This window comes from Vulpes vulpes, chromosome 14 (genome assembly GCF_048418805.1).
Source record: "Vulpes vulpes isolate BD-2025 chromosome 14, VulVul3, whole genome shotgun sequence".
Taxonomy (NCBI): Eukaryota; Metazoa; Chordata; class Mammalia; order Carnivora; family Canidae; genus Vulpes; species Vulpes vulpes.
The window spans coordinates 5266654-5286319 of NC_132793.1; positions in this window are offsets into that span (position 1 = coordinate 5266654).

The window sequence follows — 19666 nt, forward strand, 5'->3', positions numbered from 1 at the left end:
CAGGGTCCTGCCCAGGTGGAACATTCCAGGTGCTGGTTGGCCAGACCACATTCAGTGCCTGGGTGGGCTCATTATTGGAGCCCAAATCACCCCAGTGGGGTGGATCTGCAGCCTCTGGCCGCGCCGGAGCTGGGAACTTGGCTGCAGCCTGAGCTCCCCAAGATGAGTTGAGCCTTACTAGGTGCCCCAGGAAGATGGTCCCCCCAAACATCCTGCTGTCTACCCCTCAGCCCCCCACTTCAAGGGGAGGCCAGTCACCCTCCCCTTCTCAGGCTTGAGGCAGTGTTGCTCTCCCAGGGATGTCTGCACCTCCTTTGCCCGCCAGGCTTGTCCCTTGACCCATCCATCTCCGGGAGGTCCCACCCATCTCCCTCTGCATGTGAGCACGCACATGCTCAGGCTATAGAAGTTCCCACGGTGGCTGCTTGCCCCTGGGAGGTATTTACACTCCTCCATTTGTCTCACCAAATGCAGAGACAACTGTCACCTTTGCTACCACTGTCTGCCCTCCTTCCCATCTCCCAGTGTGCATTCCCACATCTTCTGGAAAGAGCACTTAGAATGTTCTTACACGATGCCAACCCCACTTGAATCCCTGTGGCCTGGGCAGAGAAAACCCCCCTCCCAGAATCCAAGGGTGGATATGCAGCCAGGCCTGGCCGATTAGCTCATTCTACCCTCTGGACCTCCACGACTGGTTCAGGGTGAAGAGCGGGACCCAAGTTGATAGGATCTGAGTTAATTCTGTGGAAGTGTTGGGAAGAAGGAATCTGACTTTCTATTGGAAAGGGAAGGGGGGAGATGTAAACCTTGAGCCATCAGGGGCCAACTAGAGAAGAAGACAGAGCCAGGGCTGGAGAGAAATCAAGTCCTGATAACAGCCCCTGGATCCAGCCATGCCTGAAGCTAGCACAGACCATTTCAGTTATGCAAACATTGTTTTTCTTGAGTCAGTTGAGTCAAGTTTTGTGCCACTCATGCCAAAAAGAGCTTCCCTCTGTTGTGAAGGACACAGCTGTGTGTGACTAGAACCCACAATTGGCTCCCCAACACAGTTTCCAGGACTTGCAGAAATTCCTAAAGCTGGCCAGAGGAACGCTTTGGAAAGTAGTCTGTGCCTCACACTGGTTTTTCTTTCTAAGGTGGCTCGGCCCACAGTCCTTCCAAAGAGCGCTCTCGTGTTTTCTTGCAGCGCAGAAGAGGCTACATCCCTCGTAGCAGGGAGACTCCGGGTCCCGGGTGCGGGCCCCTTGCAGAATTCCTTTCCCTTGAATGTGAGCAGGACTGTGGATATAACTGAAGGTCACTCCCACCAGTAAGGTACTGATTCAGTGACGTGGAGCGCACCAAAACGGAGATTATCCTGGATGGGCCTGACCAAATCAGGTGAGCTCCTAAAAGGAGCCAGGCCCTCCTGAAATCAGAGGCTGAAAGCATGAGGGAGCCTGAGGAGGGCAGCCACCTGGTAAAGACCTACGAGCGGCCTCTAGAAGCTGAGCGCCTTCCCCAGCCAAGAGCGAGCGGGACGACGGGGTCTCGCTCCTGAATCAGCAACAGCCCGACGGAGCTTGGAGGTGGGTCCTTCCCCCGTTGAGTCTCCAGGTGAGAACACCACCCAGCCCGCAACTTGTCTGTAGCCTTGTCAGACCCGAAGCAGAGAACCCAGCTAAAACAGTGCTGACTCCTGGGTGATCTTAGGAAAATAAATGGGTGTTGTGTGAGCCTCTGAGCTCGTGAAGCTTCGCAGCACCCAGGGCGCCTGGATGGTTCAGTTGGTCGAGCGTCTGACTCTTCGTTTTCGGCTCACGTCATGACCGCAGAGTGGTGTGATCCGGCCCCGTGTGGGGCACTGAGTGTGAAAACTAAAGAAAATTCTGTGAAAGAAAGGAAGGAAGAGAAAGAACGAAAAAAAAGAGAAGAGGACTGGAGGGGAGGAGTATGCAGCATTAAAAACGAACACACCTCTCCTCGCCTGGCTCTCTCTCCCGACGCAGGTCTCTGCTCAAATGTCACCTCCCCAGAGGCCCTCCTCGACCTCCCCGTGTCAGGGGGGATCCTGTCTCATCACCCACCGCCCTGTTACCCGCCTCGACACCCTTCATGGCCCTACCACCCACCACCACGTCTACACCACGTGCTTGCTGATTCCATGCCAGCTCCCCTTGGGATCGGGAACTCGAGGGAAGGGGCCTTGCCCTGTCCGTGCCCTGGTGCCCAGAAACAGGCCATGAGACGGCCTCGGTGAACCCTGGCTGAACAAATGAGTGAGTGAGTGAGTGAGTGAGTGAGTGAACAAGGAAGTGAATGAAGAGCCACCATCTCAATTGCCCACGAGTGCTGCCAAGTTGCAGCTCTTGTGGGGAGCAGATAAGGCTGCGGTTTCCAAAGTTCCGGTTCCTCTTGAGCAGCTGAGGCACTCCCCATGACCCCTGTGGCCAGAGCCCCACGACTCCTCCTCTCACGGCGCAGGCCCACAGGAGGCTCGGCGGCCTTCTCCCCAGAAGCCCCGGGCGAGCGGAGGCCCCCGCTGCCCCCGCTCTGCACCCTGGGCTTGTTTACCGATCTCCCCGTGCCTTGGTCTTCTTATCTACAAAATGGGTACAGCAAGGGTCCACCTGGCTCCCACGGCTGCTGCAGGACTGATGGAGTCCTACGCGTGCAGGCTGAGAACAGCTCCAGCAAGTGTCCAGCCAGCAGGCGTTGGCACAGACACAAGCGTGCAGCGCCATGGAGGAGAGTGGTTTCCCACCAATGCCTCCCCTGCCCGCCTCCTTGGGGCAAGGTGTGGCATGAGATTGGCCTGATGAGGGCGCGGCCAGGCCAGAGCAGGGCACACGACAGACGCTCAGCACGCTGATGTCCAAGGCCACGGGTAGAGGGGCCGTGTCAGCAGTCGAGGGAGTTGGTTCATCATGTTGCCGCCTCACCTCTGTGGGGGGGAGTTGCCCAGACAAAGCCACAGCGCCCCCCCCCTTTCCTGCCCCAAGCAGACCCCGAGTCTCTCCATCCCCACTGCCTGTTGCAGCCTGGAAGACACCGCCAGAGACTGAATGCCCAGTCCCCAGCCAAGAGGCGAGGGGACGGCAGCCCTTCGGGGAGGACAAAGCCGTGAGTTCCAGAAGAAGAGGGCCCGGGCCACGGGCTGCGGTGGCCGGGCCCCGGGCAGACAGACTGTGTGGTGCTGGTGCGACACCGCACCGGTCCAAGCGGGGACCCCAGAGCTGTCAGGGGTCGGGGGCGGCGAGAGCCACAGCGTCACGGGAGGGCAAGAGGAGCGTGTGCGTGTCCCACAGCGGAGGCCTGCGAGCCGCGCCCGTCCCTCGCTGGCTTCCACCCCAGGCCCGGCTGTGCCACCCCTTCCTTGCTCCTTCCAGCTGGTGGGAGCACAGGGCAGAGCAGAGGTGACCTGGAAGCCTTGGACGGCGCACTGCCCCCGGCAGCCCCTGCTGCCTTCCTGCCCCATGGGCCCCAGAGGCAGCTGCCCATGGATCCCGGATTCCCGGGGGACCTGCCAGCAGGCTGACAGCAGCCAAGTACAGTCGGGATTGGGCGACCTGCCAGCGGCCCCCAAGTACGGCCGTGAGGGTGCCCTGGTCCCCGGGCGCCGGGGTCTCTCTGCCGGGCGCCGGGTGCCCACCCCCCGTCTCTGCAGCCCGCTTGTCGCCCAGGAGGAAGGAGCGCCACCCTCGATGGAGTGGGGCTGATGGACAAGGGGTGCCCCTGTTCCCTGACAGCCGCGTGCTGGCCGGTCGTACGTCAGCCCTACGGCTGCCCGACCCAGGGACCCCGAGCCAGGTCACAGCCACACGGGGTGGGGGAACCGGGCCAGTGGGGGGAGGCCCACGTGTCATCGCAGCTGCCGGGCCTCTGCGACGCTCCCGTCCCTCTGTGCTACATGACTCTCTCTCTGGCCCTTCTGGACGGAGCTCCCACCTCGGCCCTCACTTGGAGTCACCCCGGGAGCCTACAAAAAAATTGCCTTAGAATCTCCAGAGGTTCTAGGTATGGCCCAGGCATCAGGATTTTGGAAGCCCTTTGGATGACTCCAGGGGCAGCCAAGGTTGGGAACACAAGCTCCAGGTTCAGGAGCAGAGCCAAGGCCCACAGGCTTGAAGGCTGGGCCCCACTCACTGACTGCAAGGATCACACGGCCTGAGGGAGTGAGCAGAGCCCTGCAGTTGTGCAGTCCTTAAGGTGTGCAACTGGACCCGGCAGCCCTGATGGGAGCATGGGAGAGAACGAGCATCCAACCTCCTTTGTTGAGAACTATGCAAAGGTGCAGGTTCGACTCCTGGTCCCACTGTCCGTTCAGGAAATTTGTGCTCAGTTCCTCCAACCACCAGTCATGGAGCCTGATGGTCTCAGGAAGGAGACAGATGGAAAACAAAGAATCTCACAAATGAATATATAATAACAAGTTTGACACATGCACGGGATGGAAAATATCAACAAGGTGAGTGTGGAAGACAGAATAATGGTCTCCCAAACCCGTCCACGCCCCAATCCCCAGACCCTGTGAACACCCTAGGTTGTGTGGCATGAGGGAATTAGGGCTGCACGTGGAAGTAAAGTCGCTGAACAGCTGACCTTTATTTATTTTTATTTTTTTATGTATCAACTAGATTCTTTTTTCTTGATTTTAAACATAAGGTACAGTTTAAATATGTGACAATTTTTTAAGATTTTATTTATTTATTCATGAGAGACACAGAGGGAGAGAGAGAGAGAGGCAGAGACACAGGCAGAGGGAGAAGCAGGCTCCCTGCGGGGAGCCCGATGCAGGACTAGATCCCGGGACCCCGGGATCACGCCCTGGGCCGAAGGCAGGTGCTCAACCGCTGAGCCACACGGGTGCCCCAATCCGTGACAATTCCATATGCATAGATTAGAAGGCCTTAAAGCTGCGGGGTCACTGAGGCAGCAGACAGGATAAAGAAAGGCACGGGGAATGACAGAGTGAGAACATCTAGGCAAATTAGAATGAATCCACTTCTAAGGGAGCAAGTTAAAGACGGTGTTCGCCTCCTTTTCAATTTTACATTCCTACCCCTTATTTTCTTTTACGTTTTCAGTCTACACTGAGGAAATCTCTATTGTTTTAAATATATCTAATTATTAAAATTATGTATTTATTCATCTATCTACTGAGGTATGATTGGCATGTAACATTATGTGAGGTTCAGGTGTGTGAGGTGATGATTCGATGCACGTATGCACCCAAAGCAATCACGATAATAGTCTGGTTAATGGCCCTGGCTATACATTGTTACAAAAAAATGTTTTTTCTTTTTTTTTCCTTGGGGTGATGAGGACTCTAAGGTCTGCTCCCTTAGCGACTTAGCAATATGCAATGTGGTATTGTTAACTCTGGCCACCGTGCTGGGCATTACATCCCCAGGACTTATCTAAACAGCTGACCCAGAGGTGAAGACATTCCCCTGGATTATCCAGGTGGGTCTGACGGAACCACAAAGAGCCTTCAAAGTGGAAGACAGCATATATTTAATGTTATACGTCAGTTATGCCTCAAGGAAAAAGACGGGGAAGAGAGAATTAAAAGCAGAGAGACAGCCAAGTGAGGACCTCCTCAAAGTTGCCGGCCTGAGGACAGAGGAAGGGGCCGGGAGCCATGGCACCGCATCCTGCCAACAACCCAAATGAGCAGGAAACAGGTGCTCCCCAGAGCCTCCAGATGGGAGTGCAGCCGGCCAGCTCCTCGCATCTGGCTTTGTGAGACCCTGCGCAGAGCCAGGTGAGACTCTGCACCTGTGACACATGTAAACCATGGTAATGTGTTGTGATGGGAAGTAGAAAGTGTGTATAGTGTAGTGTGGTTTGGGGGTCAGGGAAGGAGGTTGCCAAAGAAGTGGAGTTTGAGCTGAGACCCACAGAATGAATAAACATCGGCCCAGGAAGGGAAGAGGCAGAGATGCAAGGGCCCTGGGGCCAGAGGGGACCTGGTCTGAGGAAGGGAGGAAGCAAACGAAGGCCAGTGTGATTGGAGGGCAGAGCACTTGGGGCGTCACCAAGCCTTTGGAACCCCAGATTCCTCACCTGTGAAGTGAGATTACAATGGCGTTCGCTTACTGTGATGATGAACTGGGCCCGGGGGCCTTGTAGCGAAGTAGCTGGAAGGATGGGCTCTGCAGTCAAACCAGAACTGGTTCAAACCCTAAGTCTTCTGGTTACAGCCTGGGTAACCTTGGCAGACTGTTCCCCTCTCTGAGCCTTAGTTTCTCCATCTGTCAGGCTGCTGTGAGTTTTAGATAAGAATGTGTCAGGCACGCTCAACAAACACTGGGTGTCATTGTTAGGAGACTGCGGGCCAGAGCTGGAGAGGAATGTGCTCAAGGTCACACGCCCTGGTGGCTGAGCTGGATGGAAACGAGTCTCCTGACCCTGGCCTTGGACCTGCACAGCTTCTCTGCCTGCAGGGCTACAGCCAACTGAGGCTGGGACACTCAAACCCAGAGAGCTGTGTGAGTGTGAGTGTGTGTAGCACATGTGTTGCAAGAGCATGGGGGTGTGCTACAGAATGCATGTGTGCAAATGTGCACATGAGTGTGCCTGCAAGTGTGAGTGTACAGGAGGGTGTACATGGGCAAGGGTGAGTGTGAGAGATGGCAAGTGTGTCTGCATGTAAACAGGCGTGTGTGCCTGTGAGTGTGTGTGTGCACATGTGCATGTGCAGGTGAGTGTGTATGTGAATGCACACACATGAATAGGAGTGTACGTGTGCAAATGTGCTTGGTGGTGTTGAATGGAAAAGTGAGGACACCTACATGGCTTGGGGGACAGACAGACAGAGGCCAGTGAGTCCTTATGTCTGAACAACTTCAGTCCAGCTGAACAAGGGAAGTGGAAGAAATAGTTAACAAAAGGCTCCCGGCCCTGGTGGGTTTCTTGCAACCATAGGTTCTCATTTTGCACAGTGTTCTTCCAGAAAGCAGCTCACCCTCCAGGCATGCTTCACAGAGATGGTGGGGAGGGGCAGGGAGCAATCCTTCCCTCCAAGGGCTTGTGGTGGCTCCAGCCCCGAGCATTCACTCTCCACTGGGCACGATGCTACTGACTTCATGCGCATAATTCACCCAACAGCCATGTCGTTCGCTTTACAAGTAACAGAACTGAGGCTCAAGGAGCTGCACGGGGCTCGGTGTGATATACTGTTTTGAAAAAGAACACTGTGATTATCCAGGCCTCTGTATTCAGAACACTTGGCAAGTGACTTGGCAGCTGCCCCCATCAAAAGGTAGTGTTTAGGGGCACCTGAGGGGCTCAGTTGATTGAGCATCCCATCCTTGGTCTTGGCTCAGGTCGTGATCTCAGGGTCATGGGATCAAGTTCTACATCGGGCTTTGTGCTCACTGGGAGCCTGCTTAAGATTCTCTCTCTCTCTCCCTTTCCTTCCACCCCTCCCCTCGCTTGCATTCTCTCTCTCAAATAAATAAATAAATAAATCTTAAAAAAAAAAAAAAAAAAGGTAGTGTTTATGTCCCCACTTCTGGAATCTGGGTTGGTCTTGTGACTTGCTTCGGATTCCATCATTTCTGGAAATGGTGTTGCACCATACCTCAAGCTTAGGGTTCAAACAGCATGCCTCTGCTCTCTCTCTCTCTCTCTTTCTCTCTCTCTCTCTCTCTCGGACTCTTGTCTCCATCAGGAGAACAAGCCTGCCGGAGAATGAGAGACACACTACCCAGCTGTCTCCATCACCCTGGATGATGGTCAGCCACTCCCCAGAAACAGAGCCTCCAGCAGACCCAGCAGCTGACTACAAGTGCATGAGAGATACCAGCTCAGGCCACAAGAACCATCCAGGTGATGGTTCAAGCTAAACTGTTGACTCACCAAGTCATGTTATTTTAAACAACTAAGTTTAAGAATTGGGGGCCCCTGGGTGGCTCAGTGGTTTAGCATCTGCCTTTGGCTCAGGTCGTGATCCCAGGGTCCTGGGATCCAGACCCACATCGGGCTCCCCGCAGGGAACCTGCTTCTCCTTCTGCCTGTGTCTCTGCCTCTCTGTCTGTGTCTCTAATGAATAAGTAAATAAAATCTTTAAAAAAAAATTGGGGATCACTTGTTACACAGCAATAGCTACCTGACATGCTCATAATTGTACAGCTGTTAAAGGTAGAGTCAGGACCCAAAGCCAGGTTTGTTTGACTCCAAGCTCTATGATCTCAACCCCTATACTCAGCCACCTCCCCCAGAAGGGAAATAAGTAAGAAAACCCAAAGCTGCTAAAAATCCCACTCTGGCTTCCCAAATGTCAGTCTACACCTTCTTTGGAACATGCCTCATCCCTGCTGTCACCCGCCTCAAGACCTCCTGGCTGGGTCCGGCCCTTTTGCCTCCTCCTCTTCCCAGAGTTCAGGTGGGGACAGAGCATTCCTTTCAGCCCTGCATCCTCCGCCCCCACCCCCCACCTCCCCGAGCTCCCGCTTGATGAACACCACCCCTGCTCTTCTGCAAAGCTCATTCGGAGTGTTGGCAGAATGAACCCAGGGCTTCTACACGTACATATCAGCAGCTGCGATAAAAACCAGCTGTAAGGTCTAAAAATAGCCTCCCCAAGTTGCCAGAGATGCCAGGTTCTTGGCTGCGGAGAAGAATCACCCCCAAGGTGGGGGCACCGTCTTCTGGGGAGAATAACACCTGCCAGATGCCCAGGAGAGCCCTGAGCCAGGCCCAAAAACCTGCCCACGGGCGGGCCTAGCAGAGCCCAAGTCCCTGGGAGCAACACCCCTCCGGGAGGCATGCACAGGGAGCCAGGCCCTCTCCTCGGGGAAGTCGAGGCAGGGCCCAGAGAGTCCTCCAGAGCAGGGGCCTCATCTTGCCCCCCCATCAAGGCTCTCTCTCCCCTTCTGCTCTTCTCTTCCCACTTCATTGCCTCCATAAATTAAAGATCAGGCTGTGGAGGGACGCCACCCAGGTCCATCCTCACGAGCTGTGGCTTCACCCCAGGAGCCTCAGCCTCCTTGGCCACCCGGAGCCCACGCCTCGCTGCGTGGTCCTCAGGGTCCAGAAGACAGGGCAGGCGCAGCGACTGGCCAATGAGCCAGTGCCTGGCAGATGTTGCTCCTTCTGAGAAGGGTGGCAATGATGGCGACCCCTCCTTTCTTTCTCTCCCTAATCCTTACCCTCCTTTTGGCCCCCAGTCCTCCGGCTGCTGCCCTCGGGCACCTGTCCTGCCCCCCGCCCGGCAGGCTCGGAGCCGGGGCCGGTCTTACTGAATTCCACCTGCAGCCCAGCCCCGATGCTGGGACTCGCCCCGTGTCCGGCTCGCAGGGGGAGCCAGGGCAGGCACGCTGCCACCCCACCCCCCACCCTGTCAACTCTCACAACAACCCCTGGGGGGCCGTTTGGTTCCTGGCCAAATCCCGGCACCCAGAGTGAAGTGTGGCACATAGTAGGTGCTCCAGGAATGTTTCTTGAGGGACCAGAGGATCCAGCCGTATTCTCACCATTCCCATTTTACAGATGAGCAACTGAGGCTCCAAGAGGGCGGCCAGCATGTAGCAAAGCACAACCCTCGGAGGCTGAGGGAACCCAGGCTTGGGTGGGTGAAAGCTCCCACGGGCAGGATTCGAACCCAGTTTCACTGGCACAAAAGCCTGAGTCTTAACGGCCGATGATTTGCCCGTTCTCCTACCTCTCCTAGCTGACGTCTCCAGTTCAACGTCCTCCAATCCAGACAGTCGTGCACGCGCCGTGTGGCCTTAGGTAACTCCGCAACCTCTCTGAGCCTTGGACTCTGCATTTGTGAAACGGGAAACCAACCTAGCCGCACCCAGGCAGGATTTCCCTCAGCTCATTTTTCATCTGATTTCTCGGTACCTGGGGCTGGCTGTGGCATGCAGTCGGGGCCAAATAAATCTCTGTTGATTAATTAATTGAAAAGACAAGTTTACTTTAGAGCACAGGAGTCTGCCCAGAAGCTCGGGGCTGATGGTCTCCGGGAACATATTTCTTCTCTCTCCACGTTAAAGAAAGAGAAACGGCAAATGGTAGGAGAGCCACTGGGCCTGCGGTTTATGGGGGAAGGACGAGGGGGATCCCTTGTGTGCAGACCCCCCAGACCCGACTTTTCTAATCGAAAAGTAGGCAAGTGCGTGAGAAGCTTTCTTTAAAATGAAACATTGAAGGGCTAGATGCCACGTTGGTTGTGATCCCAGCTCCCGGCTCTGTGGGGCTGGCTGAGCAAGGTCCCACCATCCTCCTCCACTGGAGGCCGGTCGCTCCTCCCTTGTGCGCCAGCACAGCGCCAGGCTCTGAGAGACTCCGGAGACAAGCTGAGCCCACTCCCCCGACCCTGAGGCAGCAATCCAGAAGGATCTGAGTGGAATTCCTGAGGTTCCAACAGAACAGCCACGAGTTCCCAGTGAGCACGTTCAAGCACCAAGGTGGGTGCTTTCGGGAGATCCCAGAGTGCTTTCCAGAGAGGTGGGGTGCCTGCAGCAGACTGCACCCCCAGGGCCAGCATCAAAGGTGGCACCCACCAGGGGGGCCCCAAGTCCCTTGCAGGAACTCACAGGTGGCAGCCTCCTCTTCCTACACCAAGGAGAGGCTGCGGGCTCTCAGGACATCTGGGGCCCCCTGCCCTCCACTTTCCAGGGCTCCCCAGCTCGGCTGAGCTGCACCGTCCAGTGGAGCCCACCCTGGGCACCCAGAGGGTGTGCAGCTCACGGACAGCCGTGCCCGCAGCTTCCTGGCCAGCACCTGCCGGGCCGGCTGAAAACAGGCGCCGCACACACCCACCGGCCTGCGGTCTGTGGGAGCGAGCCTCACTCTGGGCTCAAACAGGACAGTGGGGAGGGTGCGTTGTGTAGGGTGCCATGCCCTGGTGTGCAGCTCCTGGCTGCTGCCACGACTGTGGGAACGAGGGGCACTTTTACAGACTTTACAGACCCTTCCTGCTGATCCTACCAGCGCTGCCAGGCTCAAGGGGCTAGCGGGCCTGGTCAAGGCCACACGCCCAAGCTGCCAGGGAGAGGGAGGGGACAGGGGCCAGCGGTCACACAGGCCCACTCATGCTCAGGAGGGCCCCACCCTTAGTTTAATGCTCTGCCCTTGCCGTCTTGAGCGTCTTGCTTCTTTCTCTCTGAATAGGAGCTGCACATTTTAATTTTGCACTAGGCCCCCAATTCTGTAGCCAGTCCCGGAAGAGGGGGCTCGGGGACCCAGCAGGTGAGCTCCTTCCTCCTGAGATTCTCAGATTTTATGCAGATGCTTCAGACACAGGCTCTCCATGATTAGAGATCCAGTTGCCCCCCACCCCTACTTCTGCAAACCTCCTTGAGTGCACAACTGGGCTCATGGGGGCTCACACACTCACCCGCACCCATGTGTGCCCACATGTGCAACAGCAGGTCACACCAAGGCACAAGCTTCCTGCTCGGGGGACCTCAAAGTGCCACTCAAGCACACCCAGAAAGCAGATAGGGCAGCACAAAGCTGGGGAAGGGGCATCAGGGACAGAGGGAGAGAGCTCCTGCCTCCCCCAGTCTCCCAGGAGAGGAGGCACCCCCTCCCTGGCCCAGAATCCCACTCAAGCCCTTTGCACCTTATCCCATTGAATCCCTGCAGCCGCCCCTGATGTAGGGTGTGCATTATACCCATTTCCAGGATGGAAAAACTGAGGTTCCAAGAAGAGAAGAAGTTGCTTGCTAGAACCAAGGCGGGCAGGCTCAGGAGCTCCATGCCACGCAGTGACTCCTGAAATAGGACAAGCCTCCCTGCCCTCCTCTGTGCCTCTGGCAGGTGTATCCCCTCTTCCAGGTCCCTGTCTGCAGGGTGCCTGTTCCTCAGGGGGTTGCTCAAGCTGGGTCGTACGGATGGAGTCCTCCCTCCGGGGCTCCACTCCCACCTCACCATGGGCACAGGTGGGACCGGGGAAGCAGGGGTCAGTTTTTCCCAGGGTTCCCGGGCTGCCCCCACCCTATAGCCCTTTGGCTGGCCTCGCCCTCGGACCTCATGGACTGGGCCCCAGGAAGGGCTGACGGGTGTGCCTGGTGAGCCACAGGGGAGGGGAAGCAGCAGACCCCACCCACAGGGTGCAGGGGCAGGTGTGCACGTGCAGAGCAGGGAGGGGAGGGCAGGCTGCGGCTCTGGCCAAGCTGGGAGGAGGGAGTGGGGGGCCCCCTGTAGCTGCCCAGGAATTGCAGGAATCTTCCTCTCAAGATCCTAAATGGAGCTTCTGAAGGTTCCAAATGGAACATTCCAAGGGACCTAGTGGACCTCCTCTCCCGGGTGACGCCGGGGGCACCCCCGGCTCCTCTCGGGCCGGGCTCTCCTGCGCCGGGGGACAGCGTGGGGATCAGCCTGCGGGCCGGCTGCGTGGCCAGAACGGCGGGGAGGAGGGCGGACGGGGAGGCCCGCCGCCCCCAGTGAGCCTGTCCAGGCCCCGCGGCCCCAGCCTTATTTGGTCAGAGGCCGCGCCAGCCGCTGGCCAAGCTGCTGGGGGCACCGGGGAGGCCCCGCGCTGCCTCCCCACCGGGCTCCCTGGCCGGAGGCGGGCACTCGGGGGGTGCGGGGTGGCGAGGGTCAGGCCCAGGCCACCGCGGCCTCCCCGGGCTCCCAGCCGGGAGGGGACAGGGTTTCCCCGGCTTTTGCCTATATATGGCCGAGGAGAGGCGGCAGCGCTCGGCCGGGCCCCCGGGCCCCGGAGGTATTGTCTTAAGAGGGTGTTTGGCATCGGGCAGGGAGGCTTGGATTCTTGTACAATCCTGGCAGGGAAATTGTTTGACAGCTTTGACGGTGTTGGTGTTCTGGAGTCTCCGCGAGGAGCCTGGCCCCGAGGGCCAAGGGCACACGGCCCATCACCGGGCGGGTGAGCTCCAGTGGCGGGCCTGGGGCTGCCCCACTCAGGGCTCGGGGCGGGGAGGACGTGCAGCGGGTATAGTGGAGCCCCAAGGATGGGGGGGTGGGGCGTGGAGGGGCACCTGGTAGGTCGCCACCGGGGAGCTGCCGGGCCCGGGGTCCCCCTGCGTGTGGCTGCAGCGAGAGGACAGGTCCACGCCTCTCAGGCCCCAAGGAGTCAGATGCTCCTGTCGTCCCTGCTGATGGACGAGGAAGCCAAGGCCCAGAGAAGGAAGGGGATTCAGGACTCTGGGTTCTTCCTCCAACCCTGTGGGGACCTCATCAGGCCAATGCTCGTTGTTCACAAACATGTTCACAAGCGTGTCCTGAGCTCAGCTCTGGGCGGGGCATCATCCCAGGCTTGGGGCAACCACAGGTGAACCAGCTAAGAAATGCTTGTCCCCAAGAGAAACATCCTGTCAAGTAAGGTACACAGAGAAGGTCTCTCTGTGCAGATGATCTTTAAACTGAGGCCCAAAGACGACACGGAGTCAGTCCTGGGAGTAACAGAGGTGGTGTCGCAGGCGGAGGAAATAGCACGTGCAAAGGCCCTGAGGCAGGGAGAAGCATGGTCAGGCCTGGGCCAGCCAGGATGCCAGGGTGGTTGGGGCAGAAGGTGCAGTCACAGGTCGCAATCACAGGAGCTTCAAAGGTTCATGTCAGGAGGGGGGTGGGTTTTACCCCCCGAGCAGTGGGAAGCTGTGTTTTAAGTAGAGATCTAATATAATCGCATGTGCTACCGTGCATGAGAGTCTGCGCTTGGCTAAGTGCTGTATGTTCATTTTCTCATCTGATCCCCCCACATCCCTGCGAGGAGAGTGGAATCCTTACCCCCATTTTACAGATGCGGGTTGAGGCTCTGAGAGCTGAAATGACTCGCTGTGTCCTTAATACGGGATGGGACAGGAATCCTGCCTTCCGTCTTAGCCAGGGCAGTACAGACCCTCCCACATGCCCACCCGGCAAGGCAGCAGAGCCTGAGGGGGGGCCGACCCCACCTCCTCCCACCTGCCATCCCTCCCGCTGCCCCCTTGCAGAGCCAGGGACCCCGCCTGTTTCCCAGGAAATCCCTCGGTTGCAGGCACAATGGGATGGTTGGTCACCTGTCCTCGGGGGCTCGGGGCCCCACTGGCTGCTTAGACTGGGGCGCAGACATCCAGGGCCGCCGCGCCCACACACCTGGCCCCACGCCCACCCCGCCCAGACCAGGAAGGGGCCGCAGAGAGGAAAGCAAATAGCAACCGGTGTGTTCGCAGGCCTCGGCCTCCCACCGGCACCAGGGCAACACCACCTGCTCCCGGACAGCGGGCGGCAGGAGGACAAAAGGAGGGCTGGGGCTGCGGGCCAGGGACGCGGAGCGCGGGAGCAGGCCCGGGAACCGGCCTAGCAGGGCAGGCTGGTCCCCCCAGGGGGAGACTCAGAGTCAAGGAGGCCTGCGGTGAACCCAGAGGTTCTGTGACCTCGAGCATCTTCTGGGCCTCAGTCGGCCTGTTTATTAAATGGGAACGCAGGGACAGCAGGCACGGCCGGAGGTTCGCTGAATGCAGGCCCCGTGCCAGGCGGCACCTCCTGGAACGCTCGAGCCGTCCTCGGAAGGAAGGGCTGTTCACTCTGTGCAGACAAACAGCAAAGCCCAGAGGCGCTGACACAGCCACCCCAGGCCACACAGCGGGAAACTGGAGCAGGGATGTGAGCCGGGGACCATCTGGCTTCAGACCCAGGCCCAGCGCGGCAGACAGTGCTCTGCAGAGGTGGGGAGCTAAGGGGCTTGACCCTAGGCCCAAGAATCAGCTCCCCGGACACCGGGACTGAGGGGAGGCCAGGAGGGGCCAGGCTGTCGAGACCCACACCATCCGGGCTGATCTTGGGGGGCGGCGGTCAGGAAGGGGTCTTGTCGGTGGGTCCCGAACTTGTGACCTTCAGAGGCGGGTTCTATGACTCTGACCACCTCCCTCTGACCTTCAGCTCCTTCATATCTGTATTTAGAATGACTCACCTTATTATTTTTCTTTTTTTACCTAAATAAGTTTATTTCAAAAGGAAATTCTCTATCACCGAGGTCAATGGAAAACCACTATTACCTGCCACTAAGGGAAGATGCCCCTGAACATGAGCACGGTGCAGAACCGGGTCGCTAAACACTGTTGCTTGCCCGTGGCCCTGAGCCTGAGGCTGCTCTTTCTCTGCCACAAAGGGGGTTTGGAAGGGGCTGCTGGCCGTGAAGACGCACGGAGCCTCAAGCTGAACTAAGAAGGATAGAAAAGCCGTGAGAGGGGAGGGCCTGGGGGTGCCTGGGGGGCTCAGGGCATGATCCCAGTCCCACATTGGGCTCCCCGCAGGGAGCCTGCTTCTCCCTCTGCCTGTGTGTCTGCCTCTCTGTGTCTCTCATGAATAAATAAAATCTTGAAAAAAAAAAAAAAAGAAAGAAAGAAAGAAAGGGAATGGCCTCGTCCCCGGGCCCCATGCCCAGCCCGTGGCAGCCTGGGTGCCACATTTATCACACGCCCATCTGGGCCGGCCCCATCCTTTAGAGATGGGGCGGTCGGGCCCCTAGAGCAGGAGCCACTGTTCCCTGAGAGTTTGGGGCACGTCCACACCCACAGCAGCCTCAAATGTGCCACCAGGATATGTCCCCTCCTGTCTCCTGCCTAGGAGGCCCAGGGTCTCCAAGCTCTGCCCTGTGCCACGTACATCTCCAAAATGTTGTGCCCTCCCTGACGCCGCAGGTGCCTAGACTGTCACTCTGCTTCCAGCATTTTCCGCCCACGAGGCCGCTGGCATTTCTGCCCAGCAGCAACCCTGAAAGGTTCTAGGCAGCGGCTCAACGGCTCAAGTCCCAGGAAGGCGGCGGCGTGAAGGGTGTTGGCTTGGTTCCCCGGGGGGTTCAACATGCGGTGGGGCTGCCGGCCGGGTCCACGGGCTGGGACCCTCCGTCTTGAGAGCAGCCGACCAGGCCGGCCTCCGGGGGGGGTGGCTCGCCCACATTCCAGAACCGCAGGCCGGGGCTTGCCTGCCAGGCAGCGGGCTTGCGTTTATCACCGGGCAAAAGCAGAAAGAAGCCCTTCTGTCTTCAGGTGGCATCCCGGTGACAGACGCCCCCACGGAGTTGTGTGTCACCTTCTCCCCCACAGCCAGGTGAGGCCCGGCAGCCTGCGCTCACACCTCAGCTCTGCTGCGAACTGCCCAAGTGACCCCAGAGACGGGGGCTGGCTCCCTGCACCCCCAGGTCCTCGTCTGTGACTTGGGGGCTCATAAAACACACCACTCTCCGAGGACTAAAGAAGTAAAACACGTTCTGCGTTTCAGATAGTGTGAGCCCTCCACAAAGGCTGGCCCAGGGCATCTGGGGTTTTGGGTCTTTGTTTTCCACCCTCTCCCACTTTTAAATAAGGCAACTGTAAATGTTTTTGTCCCCGAGGATCAAAACATTTTGCCAAACAACAGAATGCTGGATCAGAGGGCACGGGCGGTTCCACGGCCCTTGTTCCTTGCACGGAGATTGACCTTCCACGTCGGAATGTGTTTACAGCAAGAGCCGATTGTGTCATTTTCTCCGCATCCCTGCCAGCACTGGGTTTTACCACTTTATAACTGTTTCCTAATTTGATCAAAGTGGAGAGGGGCTTTGTCCGCATTTCTTTCTTTCTTTGTCTACAAGTCTGTGCATTCTTTCATGTTACAATTAACTCTTATTTCCTTGGGAATACACGGTGCGGCAGCCTCCTTGGAATGTTTCTCAAGTGGCATCTGTGATGCCAAAGTCCCCTTGTCAGGTCCACCTTAGAAGCGCCTTCTGAGCAGGGGAGACGGGAGAGGATGTCGCTCGGGATGGCAGTGAAAGCCTCTCCCCTGCCTACCCCAACCCGTGCCTTCCCGTCACCTGATTATCCTCAGAGCCTCCCCAATGGAGGAAATCCTCTCCTGGGACTGGGGCTACAGGCATGGAGGCCGGAGGAGGAAGAGTCTATTGCATTCTTGGAGCTAACAAGTCAGCCAGTGAGGCAGAAGGGTAACAGACGCCACCCCTGTACTCCCCACCACTGCCCTCCTGCACCGCCCTCCACGCTCCTCCAGGGACCCCTGGGTCCCAAGAAACTTTCCTTCCAAACCATGGGGTCAGAGCAAAACCCCTCCACCAAGTCGTGATAAGGTGATGACTCTCTGTATTCCTTTTTTTTTTTTTTTAAGATTTTATTTATTCATTCATGAAAGAGACACACAGAGAGAGGCAGAGACGCAGGCAGAGGGAGAAGCAGGCTCCATGCAGGGAGCCCGATGTGGGACTGGATCCCGGGTCTCCAGGATCACGCCCTGGGCTGAAGGCAGATGCTAAACCACTGAGCCACCCAGGCTGCCCCAACTCTCTATATCCCGTAATCATTTCAGTTCCTGGTGTCCTATTAGCAAGACACCCAGAGCTCCTTCTTGGGTCCTCCCTCCCCCGGAATCATCCAAGGACCCCACAGTCATCCTCAGCAGGCGGGGCTGCCACTGGCTCCCCAGCGAACGTCCCTGCTGTTACGGCATCCTGCCACCGTGTGGGGTGGCTGTTGGAGACGGCGCCAGAACAGTCCTGCAGACCCTTGCCCGTTGGGCAAGGACGCCTGAGCTGGTTAAGCCCTTGCCTGGGGCCTGGGGTCACCCATACTAGAGACTTGAGTTCATGGCTCTAGGGGGTCATCCTTTCAACACTTAGCAGAGTGACGTGCCCCACCACCACCCTACACACACCTTGCTGTAGGGTCCCGACACCTAGCACCTTGCTGACCCTGCCCAGAGCCCCCTGGCAGGACAGGATGGCAGCACGGCCCCTACTTTGATGGAGGGGGACCTGAGGCCCCCAGAGGGTATTTTTTCCAAAGTCACTTGGCCAGTTAGCCCCACTTCAAGCTGAAACCCAAGGTCTGGATTCCCCTGTCCAGTGCTCTCACCACTTTTGCATTTAGAGGCTCCCAGTGAAAGTCCTCTTCGGCCCCCGGAACCAGGCAGGATGTGACCCCCTACTTGCCTCCCCGGCATCATCCCACCTCTTCACCCAAATTCAAAATCCTTTCCCACCTGCCTGCAACCTCCACCACCTGGATTTCAGGAGCACCCCCACCCCCCCCCCCAGTCGTGACACCAAAAAATATCTGCAGATTGCCTGGTGTCCCCTGGGGAGCAGAATCGGCCTCAGCGGAGAACCCCTGCTCCTAGACTCCGGCAGAACAAAGCTAGCGTCCGCTGCCCGGTGGCCTCTCCTGACCTTGGGAGCCGGGCCCTGTCCTGGTGGCCCCAGGGGCCCTGCTGACCTCTGCCACTCTGTCTTCCAGCCCGGGCACCCGCTGTCCCCTCCGTCTCCGGTCGCCTTCAAATCTCTGGTCCCGTTCGAGACCCTTCACACCCTGGGGGCCGGCGGAGCGCACCCCTGACCACACAGCTCGAGTGACCCCCGCCCATCAGCCTCTCCATCCATCTCCCTGATTTATCAACCTCGTTGCCTTTTCTTAAATCCCTCTGTTTCTGTTTTGTCGTTTACGGATGCCCTTATTTCTGCCTCGGCTCCGTGGGGCAGGGGCCTGTGTGTCCCGTTCGCCCCGACAGACCCCAGCTGCACAGCAGACATCAGGAAACCCGAGTTTCATGACTGAACGAATGAGCTGGGTGGGCTTCTCTCGGCTTCTAGAAACGGATCCTGTGTGTCCCCAGGGCTGCGAAGGTAGGGAGAGCCAGGAGAGCCAGAGGGGGCCCCTTCCGTGGGCCTCGGGCCCTGCACACACAGCCTTGACCCAGGCTTTCTGGGGTTCTTGGAGACGAGAGGGGAAACCCGTCCCCTGGGGTTAAGGAGCCGCAGACCCGGCCCTACTCACCGGGCCTGGCTCGGATGGTGAGGCCCGGGGCCTAATTATAGAAGGCAGGTCTGAGAGGAAGTGGCTGCTCTGATTAACACCCTGAGGTTTGTTCACCCCTCACTGAGACAGTCCCCACGGGGAGAGGAAACCTGTGAAATGAACCCAGCCGCCGGGCCGGGGGGCCTCCGGTTCCTGGCTGAGGGGCGGCCGGAAGCCAGCTCTGCCTCCCGCGGCCTGTCCACGTGAGTGAGCCTCACCCCCTCTGCACCTTGGTTTAAGACAAAGGGACCCGGGCCACATTTGATCTTCGAGGGGGCTGTCCCGCGGGGGTTCAGGCAGGGGCACCACAGTCAGGAGCCCTCTCTGACCTCAGTTTACCCAACCGCAGAATGGGCTGACAGGGACCCGCCTTGCAGAGAGTCTCTGGGAGGATTCAGGGGGGAGGCTCATGCCGTCAGCTGGCCCAGGACGGGGTCTGGCTCAGGATGAGCGCTCGGCCGGCGCTTCCCGTGTCAGATTGGCGGGGCCCAGTCAGAATGAGAATGTGGGGCCCCTTGCTCAAGAGAAACTGAGAACTTCGAGATGGAGACAGCAGAGCGTTAAGTGGGGCAGGGCCCTTCTGAGCCCCGCGTAACTGCCCGAACTGCACACCCCGGGGTTGGGGAGGGTGGCCCGAGGGGCGAGAGGGGGTGGGGTGGGAGTAGGGGCAGCTGCTCCTTACAAGGATGGATCCCTCCCCACGACCATCGGCAGCAGACCTCAGCCCGCGGTCAGATGGAAAACCCCGCATCAGAGCACCACGCACAGCACCAGGCGGCTCGCGCACAAGTCACAGCGGCGCGCGCAGGACGATGCAGTAAGTGGACACTCATCATACGTATTTGGGTGAAGACCAGGGCAGGAGGCCGAGGCTCCCACCTCCTCTCCCCGTGCGACTCGCTCGGGGCGGGGGCAGGGTGCAGTTAGAGCAGAAT